The following is a 9,862-nucleotide window of genomic DNA, read 5'->3' as shown; positions in this document are numbered from 1 at the left end:
TCCTGAACGCTTAAAATATTGCCACTTACTCCCGTGTTACGCCATAATGCTCTGAACTGAAGCCAGAGGTGCTATGGCCGAGCAAGAAGCCTTTAAGAACTTTCGAAAAGTGCGAGGGACACGACCCTCTCTCAAGTAGAGCCCGCGCATAATTATACGGTTAATGTTAAAAGCTTACCGAGAATGGGAGCTCACGACCTAAGGTACTGAGATGTATTGGTATCCTCAAGAAGTTACTGGTAACAGTGCTGCGCATTTCCCCTACATAAAAGTTTTTAATTTTTGGGACCCTGGCAAATATGGAGGTATTGGTATCCGTTTGATTCCACAGCAAACAAACAATCCTAACTGCGCGCTGATGTTAAGAAACCTCCTTTTGTCATTTCTAGATATGACACATTGGGTTGCCCGATTCTAACGCCACATCCTGTCCATCCCGCCCAAGCGACATATAGATTGGGTTCCGACCACGGGGCGTGCTTGGTTGTTTCTGCTCATAAACCACACCTCACTGGCAAGCAGATTATATTCCTGTGAGCAAACAGTGACTGCCAACGTGGTTTGCCATCTGAGAACTCCTTGGTAGACCCTTGGTAGACCCTTCTCATCAACAAAGCAGCTAGCACACCTCCCCCGCTCATCGACACCATAAGAAGATGATTGCCGAAAGGCGTCCACAAAACTCCGAGCTCACTTTTCCCACTGCTCTCAGTCGTATATGTAGGCCCTGTTGCGGCTTTTGACGCTTGCGGTTATGAAACCAGGAGAGATGTCGACAAAGCGTCCGACTTCCGGCCGCCTCTCAGCCTAAACGACCCAGCGCCGCCCGCCCGACAGCCTCGAGTGCCTCGTGAAAGCGTACCTGGCAACTTTACGGCGGTCGCGCGCGGCGGCACAGCTCGAGCTTCGGTTCCTCGCTCGCCCGCGCCACAAAAATCCAATCCCCCAGCCCCAGACAAATAAAACCGGCACCGGTCCGCTGGCTAATTGTAGCATTATCACGGGGGACCTCCGCACGACGCTAACGAAGAGCTACGGCGCGGCCCGGAGGGCTCGCGTGCCGCTCGCCAGGCGTCCCTCGCCCGGCGCTGGCGCTCGCCGACTGCCGCCTGCCGCTGCCGCCGCTATGGTATACAGAGTAATGGTGAACACCGGATCGTTTAGCGCGAGCGTCGCCGGCAGCTGGCTGTAGCGTCGTGCTGTTCGGTCGCCGCCTGCCGACACTGGTGCGGGTCGGGCGCGGGCGGCGACATCGGGCGGCGCCGACACCGCCTCAGGTGCCAACCAGCCGAGCTGGCAGTTCGAAGCCGACGCCGCTTCCGACTCGGCTGGGCAGGAGCGGAGCCAGGGTGGGTCACCGAGCGCCGCTGCAGCTCGAGCCAGTGTCGTAGTGGGCGGCCCGCCCGCGCACGTGGCCAGGGTAGTGCCCCGGCTGCATCTAGCATCTGGGATCTGGGCGCTCACGGGCCGATGCGCACACCCCACCCCGGGCCCTTATTACAATCGCCGTAATGGATGGCATATGGCTGGGCAGGAAATGGACCACTGCGTTAGAAAAAGGAAGTGGGGTCAGACGTCTACACGACGCTGGCTGGAGATTGCCACCAGCGCCAGCAGTTGAAGCTCACCATCTGCGGGATCCATTGGCATGAGATGGGAGAAAGGGGTGTCACCGCTTTGGTAGTGGTGACATTTGGTAGGGCCATGGGCAAGCCTATTGCTAGATATGGACAGCCTTTAATATCAGTCATCACGGGCGGCACAGCAGGGGGCAGAGGGGGCGGCAGCTGATCCCCTTCCCGGCAGGCAAGGTGGCGAGAGTATGCTTTTGCGCCTTAAATTTGTTTGGGAGGCTTCCGTTTTCAAACTAAAGGCATTGTACTTACCCGTAGACTATCAAAATTCAAATCAAGGAGGCCCTTCAACTGAGCTATAGAATAATAAATAAGCTCAGAACACCCCTTTCGACACCAAGAGGCCCCACCTCTGGATCATGAGGCCACCTTTTTGAATAAGGCAGCCTATGCTCTAGATTAATAGATCCAAGGTTATGTTAACCCGAGCCCGACCGGGGGCCTGAGACAACCGCGCCCGGCCGGTGGGAAGTTGACCTCCCCTGGGATCTCCAGCTTCCAGACGCTGTATGAGAAAAAAAGATACCGTTGTCAAGGTCTCATCAAAGCATGAACACTCACACCAAATTTTTGGCCTTAGATTAAAAGTGAGGTCACTAGGGGTTGCGAAAGTTAAAAAACGGTGGTACCGGCAGATGCGTTGAAAGTCTACGTTAACACGGAAAGTTGTTGTATATATATATATATATATAATATATATATATATATATATATATATATACAGCTGTTGTCCACATTTTACGAAGTCCCTTCGGCGCTTAGCAATGTAGTTGTAACTAACTGAGAAAAGATACGTTGGTACATGAAATAAAATGTTCAGTTTTCCAAACACGATAAGAAGGTGGTTACACTCGCTGCATTCGGTCATCTGTGTCTCCGCTACTGGCAGCATTGGTCATTAATATTGAATGATCACATATGACCTTGCAAGATTTAATACGTCTTACTGTGACCTCAATATGTACTAGAATGATGTCACAGCATGTTTTCAGTGGAATATTCGAATTCTGCGTCCAAAATTGCTTCATAATACTACCATTTTTGAGCTCAGCACGTAATTTGCATAATGTACCCATAGTGATAGGTCATGACCTCTTTTCTCAGATACAAACACCAAAACTGCGTACAAATTTACGTACAAATTTGCACACAAGTTTGCGTAGAGGGTTGCGCATGCGCACAAATTTACATAATTTGTAAAAAATAACCAAAAATGGCCGAGCTTCAGGTCATTGGCCTCAAATTTTCCTACAAATCTGAAATAAGCCAACTGCAGATGCTATTATGTTCTATTACTGTAACAAGTTTAAACATTGTGAAATGACCGCCTTAAAAATTATGCAAGGTCAAGGCACTGAATATGCCGTGCTGCTGCGAGCATTCGTTTTTGACCTGTGTTCGAAAACCGTAGGGAAAGTCAACTTCCCGTCCGGTCGGGCGCGGGTTAGGGAGGCCCCTTTGCTAGCTTGGGAGGCCCCGCTGCGAACTAGGAGTCGGCGGGCGTATTATGCGCTAAAAGGCATCAGGGGTGGATCCAGGATTTCGTTACGCAAGGGGCCACGTTTCACTGTGGTGCGCCTGGAACCTGTTGCTTTCCCTCAAAAAGAAATACCCGGATTCTGACTACTTAATGCTTCGGTTTGGTAAGCGGTAAAATATCCTCCCATGGAATGGTCCATCATATTTGGTTTGCTACTTTTCTAGAAGTCAGCTTTACTTTATTTATATTAAACTTGAATAAAAAGGGCCGTTTGTGATGACTGAACCTAGGTACGCCTTGAAAATATGGGCTATGTGGACCTGAAATGAAGATTTTGATGCCCTTTCGGCCCGAGGGGGCCATCGCCCAATGTCATCCCATTCTGGATCCTCCCCTGGAGGGCACCCTCTATGTTCAGGAGGCCCCACCTCTGGAACAGGAGGCCCCACCTCTGGAGAAGGAAGCCCCTTCCATGCACCAGATGGCCACCGGTCAGGATCAGGATGCCCTGTTTTGGGAGAACAAGAACCCGTGGCTAGACTTAAAGGCCCTACTTCGCGAATCGGAAGCATTCCGCTCTGGATTGGGAGGCCCCTCTATGCATCAGGGGGGCCGTTTTCTGGAACAGAAGACTATTTAAGCATGGCGTGACCCTTTCCTATGTCCAAAATGTTCCTTCTGTGAGGAGCCCGATTTTGTCCAGGAAACTCGCTGGAGGGGTGGACTCCTGCCTCCCCAACTCAAAATCCGTGACGCCGCCCCTCACTGGGACGCCGTTTGCTAGGAACTGCCAAAATGTAAGCGAACAAGGCGGCTGTTGCACTAATTGATTACATAGACCTAGCGACGAGGAACAGAAATATAAGCCATATATCTTGCGTGAAGATCTCACACTTAGTGTATAATGATACAGGAAATGAATAAACTTTAACAACACGGGCCGACTGCACAATGGCCGTGGTAGTGATACCGGGTCTGCGACGGTGCCTCTGCAGCCCGGGTCAGTTGTGCCACTGCTGATATTAAATGTACATTTGAAGAGACTGCTTCACATCTGTGTTGGGCTTAAACTGGGATGGCCAATTCCATAACCATTTTGCGAAATTTACAGCCATTCCCTTTTTAGGACTCACAACCCTCCAGCTACTGAGCTTGACGGAATTGATTTTGTACAGACCGAACATAGATATAATATCATATGTTCATGCATTCTAATTTCGTTCATCAACTCTGCATGCAGTTGAAATTTGTTTTCGTAGGGTGCATTGATGATGTTTGTTTCTCGCTTCAACTAAGTTGCACTGAGTGTCATGGACCTCACTTTCCACAACTCGGTTGCTGTACCCGCTATTCACCAGACGCTGTCATGATCACCCTAGTTCGAAGGGTAGAACTTGCCATGCTGATAAGATGCGGACTGCTCTTCTGGTGGATGCGTTAATTACGCTGCGCTCACAAAGACGTGAACATTCACTCCGGCCATTGATGCATTTTCCGGAGCCTGTTGATATACTAGCTGCAATAATGTCATATTATGCTTTGATTTCAAAGCCCTAAAACTTCCTTTGATGATTGTTCCAAATTTCAAAGATGGGTTTCACAAATGAGTTCGTTTGCGAGACATTCCATAATTGTTCAAGGTGCTGCACGTCTTTGATATCAACAAAAATGTCGTGAACGTGGCAACGGTAGATCTTAAGTTGCAGCTCATCGTCCCGAAGAGCTCCACTTTCAACTTCAAGCCTGTCAAAGCTTGCAAATAATGGACCTGAGGTGATCCCGTAGTCACGCCCTTCTTTTGTACAGGGAGCTTCTCATCCGGTGCGCAGCCAGGTGACTACATGTGGCTATTGTACTTTGTTGACACTCCGTTCTCGACACGCCAAAATTTCATCAACAAGGTGTGTACATTTCAATTCAGGTAGAGCAAAACATAAATAGCTTTTCTATGCATCGGCTCAGAAAATCGTCTTAAACTCTTTACCAGAAGCGGTTAGCCAAATGCCCTCACATTGAGAGCGTTTTTTGCACTGCTCGTTTCAGTGAACACGCACTGCGAGCCTGCTGCACCGCGGTACACCGCTCCAAGCTGCTGTTCCTCTGAACGAAGAGCGACCCTCGCCCGCTTCAATTGGAACGTGTCACAGACGACAAAGCCCTCGCGCCAATGTCATGCACAGCGCGGGTTGATTGGAGCAACAGCGTCGCCAGCTGATCTGGCCCCCGATAGCCATGCAGTTATACTTCGCATACTCGGGGTTCAATGAGCTTACCCGCGCTCAGCAAGCCTGACTGCTTGCAGGCGGCACTGACCTGATTGTGCTTTCAAAGACTCGCTATCATTGTGGCCAAAACAAAAATATGTTGCAAACGTCGCACCTGTGCAGCACTCGCTGCGCCTTCCGCAGTGACACATTAGAGCGAATTTGCAGCACTAACGATTGCACTATTTGACGCATAAATTTATTTAGCACCAGTTGACGATGACGTGATAACGCAGCTAGAATCCATGTGCACTCTTGCCCAGCCGCATAAAGGTGTAACTTCTAAGACTTTTCATAGAAAAACAATTCCCATGTTTTTGCACCTCCTTCACTGCTTTCCTGCGTCAATCGCATGTGGATCTGATTCGCATTTGGCCTGTCAAATTGGGCCAACCGAGGTCAGATCATATCTTTGACGGCCATACGTAGCTCTGTTCATGTCTGCCGATAAAGTTCACACAAGTCAAAGCATGCCTGCAGTTACTTCGATCTTATACGAGATTGTATCACGTCACCCCATGACATCTCACAATAATGCATTTACATAAACTTACTCTTTTGATCTTGACGTACGGAGATGCTCTTGGTTGGTGTACTGTGGAGGTTTAAACACAAGTCTCAACGGTTGTAAAAACTTGGCCTAAGGTTGTCTTGATTTTGCGCGACCTTTAAGCACTGTTGACACTTTTAAGTCACCTCTGTTAATGACATGATGGGTTTGTGGGCTAAGGTGATTACCTTCCCAAATGTTAGCTCGTGTTGCAATGACCACGATATTGGGAAAGATCGCGGGCAACCGTGAGGCTCACGACGTTCCACCTCCAGAACCATTGAAGGAAGAGGTCCGGTGCAAATAGTGGAATAATTTTCCAGATTTTTCCCAAGGAGTCCTTTGACGGATTTATAGGCCAGTGACCTGTCAGAGGAACTTGAAACCTGCGGATCGATTTGGATAATTTTAATGCTCTGGTCTATCTGCAAAGAACTTATTTCTCGCCGAAATCAGACGAAGCCTTGTCTACAGTCGTAAGCACCACGTTAACATCGACATTCGAAGTGGGAGTCTCCCTGTAACGTAGCCTGCCAAGCTGCAGTCTCTGGCTTCTGGATAATACAAAGCTGTCCATAGAGTATCAGTAGGTGTCTGAGCTCATCGGGAGCGATGGTGAGCCCGACGCCGGGGTAGCCCCGGTAGATCACAGCAGCTCCGGTAGATCACGTTTCCCAGGCACGATGATCACACGCCCAACTCCCAGGGGAATCCTGTTTTACGTTTCCCGGCGCGAGGCCATGCATTTTGATAAGTCGTGGCTGATATTCAGCATGAATACGGCATCGGTGGGACGGACCGAACGAACATGAACCCCTACTTCCACGGGGCTCTCGCGACAGTCTACCCGAGTCGTCATTTCAGCGTGGGCAACGTCACATAAAAACCTTAAAACATTGCCTGCCAGCAGCACGAGTAAGAGTCCGTAAGATGACATGCATGACGTCGGGCGAGTAAGCTGATGAAGCAGAAGCAGAGTTTTATGTTGAGTAATACATTCACTGCCATGACAAACAAATTCGCTAGATGTTATAAGCCACCTACCAAACGATCCCTGTGAACAAGCGACTGACATCGCGTTACAAACATTGTCTAAAACCACTTCATGCACCACAAGTAGTTTGACTGACCCACTTTGAAATATGGACGGCATGGCCAGCGCGCACTCCTGTAGTTTCCGGCGTGCTGGTACGGCTGGTTGTGGGTACAAATTGGTCACAGCCAGAATCGCGCGAGTGCTAGCCAGGTACTCGTTGTTTTTACTCTGCTCCGGACGAGGTGGAATGAGAGTTACCCCACTGTCATTAAGACCCTGACCGAGCTATATCAACGACCACAAACTAGGAGATACACAAATGTTTGGAAAATTAGACAGAATTTAGTTTAGCCAGTCTTCCCCCTCTTTTGTGTTACCTTGTTAGCCTGCATTTACAAACAAATAAACATGGCAAATGTATTCAAAGAAACACATAAAAAACCAAATGGCTTCCGCCAGAGTTTGTTGTCAAAGCTATATGGTCACACTTTGTCTTGATTGCCCGCTTCGTTACAGTACGGCAGGAACACGTTTCACATCAGGGGATGCGCCGTCTGCCGTCAGAGCCGCTTTTTAGGTATCACGACAGTATCTATAAAAAGGAATCAGGATGTGAACGCGCGCAAGGCTATAGTTAGAACAGTGTATTCAGGTTTTATCATGATCGCCTTCGGGCAACGACATCGGCATCGGCATTGCGACACGCTAAAATCTCGCCACCAAATTTGGGCGTCGACTTCGAAATTGCGCGATCGGATGGCAGTGTTCAGGGCTCACATAACAAGCACTGTTTAACCTGAGCTTTGATCCAAGAAATACATCCATTCAAAAAGCCGGAATTAAATATTTAAACAAAGTTGGCTAGTGATTTTCAGCGTAATATAAATTGGTGAATGAAAACTCCAGTGATCTTTCCCAAATTCACAAATGATGTTGATGAATGATGACGATGAATGATGGATTATCTTGTGTACGGCATTTCCGGGTTCAATACGTTCCATTAAAAACTTACAAAAACAATAAAAACGATAAAGCGTCTTAGGTCAAGGCAATCGTACTAGCAGGTAATATCACAAACTACGGACTGGGATGTCTGGTAAAATGTCTTTCGCATGAAGCATTCACATCTTTCGCGTTCCGCCAGGGATGGGGCATGTTTACGATTCAAGCATATATCATCAATGCGTACGGCAACTCAAAGGATGGAAACCCTGCTTGTACTGTGCCCGTTTGTTTTTACTTCGAGGTTACTAATGTTTTCGCCCACAGGCCCATTTACCTATCAGCTAGCAATGAGCTGTCATTTCTATCGCCTCTAAAATTCACCAAAGTAACCTTACGTCGCTGACCCAGTGTCACCTCAGGCCGCCAATCTAGTTTTACCCTAGGTCACTGGACCATGACAATGTTTTTGGCCCCGTACCCGTCACCACCTCGATCATTAATTTGCATCCATCGGACGACATTGACCCGACATTCTCTAACACGTTGATTACGTACGGAACAAATAACTCATGCAAACTCAACAAATGAGAGAATTACAAACACAAACCACACGAGGCTGCCCATCCCTCACTACATCAGGTCTTTTCATGCATTCATCCATGATCTCTCGGTTCCGTCTGAGAGTCATCCATCCAGCACCGCCTGACTTCACTGACCTGGTATGGACCGAGGTCTTGCACCACGCAGGTGAGCGAAACGCTTCTGCCGGCTACCACATTCTGGGTGCCTATGGCCGCGGCAAATTTGGGCGAGGCTTCTGAAACAGGTCGGGATAGCGCTGGTCAACACTACGCTGTGTATGGCACACAATGACGGAACAACAAGCGTTCTTGCTAACTTAGGCTACAAACATGCGTATATGATTGCTCCCAACGTCTAACGTGCCCCCGTAGAGAGCATGTTTATACCTCAGTCAAGCCGTTGTTCTTCCCTTGTTCTGACTCTGTGATACATCGCAGCTAATTTGCTGTATATTCTTAGTGCTTGTGATCTGAAGGCAAGAATAAAGTGATATAAATCTGAGAGGAAATCCAAATGACGGAAGGTTAGGTGAGTATGCGTTTATGGTCTGGCACACCGTTGAGATTCCTTCAGACTAAAATTCTTGAAAAAATGTCCCGATTATTGGCGCGTTACACGCTTAATTACCAAAAGACAGTTTGTTATCTAATCAAACAAACTCGGTGTGCTTAATTGCACCAAGTCGCATATCATGTGACGTGCAATCCTTGAAGGTCATTATCTAAGATTATTGAGTCTAGGCACACAACCAAACAAGCGTACTGTTTGAAACGACTTTTTCAAATCTACATCAATCTGACCTTAGATCATCGACCTAACAGGCATTTTATCTTCAGAACGCCTCTGACATGTGCTGTCGTCACCTGCAGCACACAAGGCCCATAATTGTCACCCATCCCCAAAATATGATTTAAATGCTCGAATTGTCATAAATGATCCAGGCGCACCTTGAGATGAATGGCGACATTCATCAGTGGCAATTATAAGGCATGGTGGCTTCGAAACTTTCCAGAACATGGCCTAATTGAGCTGAGTCAACATAGGCCAAGGACCTAGTGCTATCTGGACTACATAACATTGCATGGCATGGAGACAAGGGCATTGAAATATTCGAAGTGAGTTGGAGCTTTCAGAACATAGGAGCTGACCAGTGTAGTTAATACATGACAAACACGCACATGAGACATGGGCTCATATATTAGCTGATGACGATGATAATGTCTTCTGTACCACTTTTCAAGTGTGTAGAAAAAAAAGCGTTCTGAAATCCTTCTACCGATGCATTTTTTCTGCAACTATTCGAACTGCAAACTTCCACGAGTTTGGCTCCTCACTGCCATTGTCCCAGCCAACAGAAAATGAATGAAACTC

This window comes from Pollicipes pollicipes, unplaced genomic scaffold (assembly GCF_011947565.3).
Source record: "Pollicipes pollicipes isolate AB1234 unplaced genomic scaffold, Ppol_2.1 Scaffold_4881;HRSCAF=5763_pilon_pilon_pilon, whole genome shotgun sequence".
In the NCBI taxonomy this organism is placed as follows: domain Eukaryota; kingdom Metazoa; phylum Arthropoda; class Thecostraca; order Pollicipedomorpha; family Pollicipedidae; genus Pollicipes; species Pollicipes pollicipes.
Note: the sequence above shows the minus strand (reverse complement) of the source record.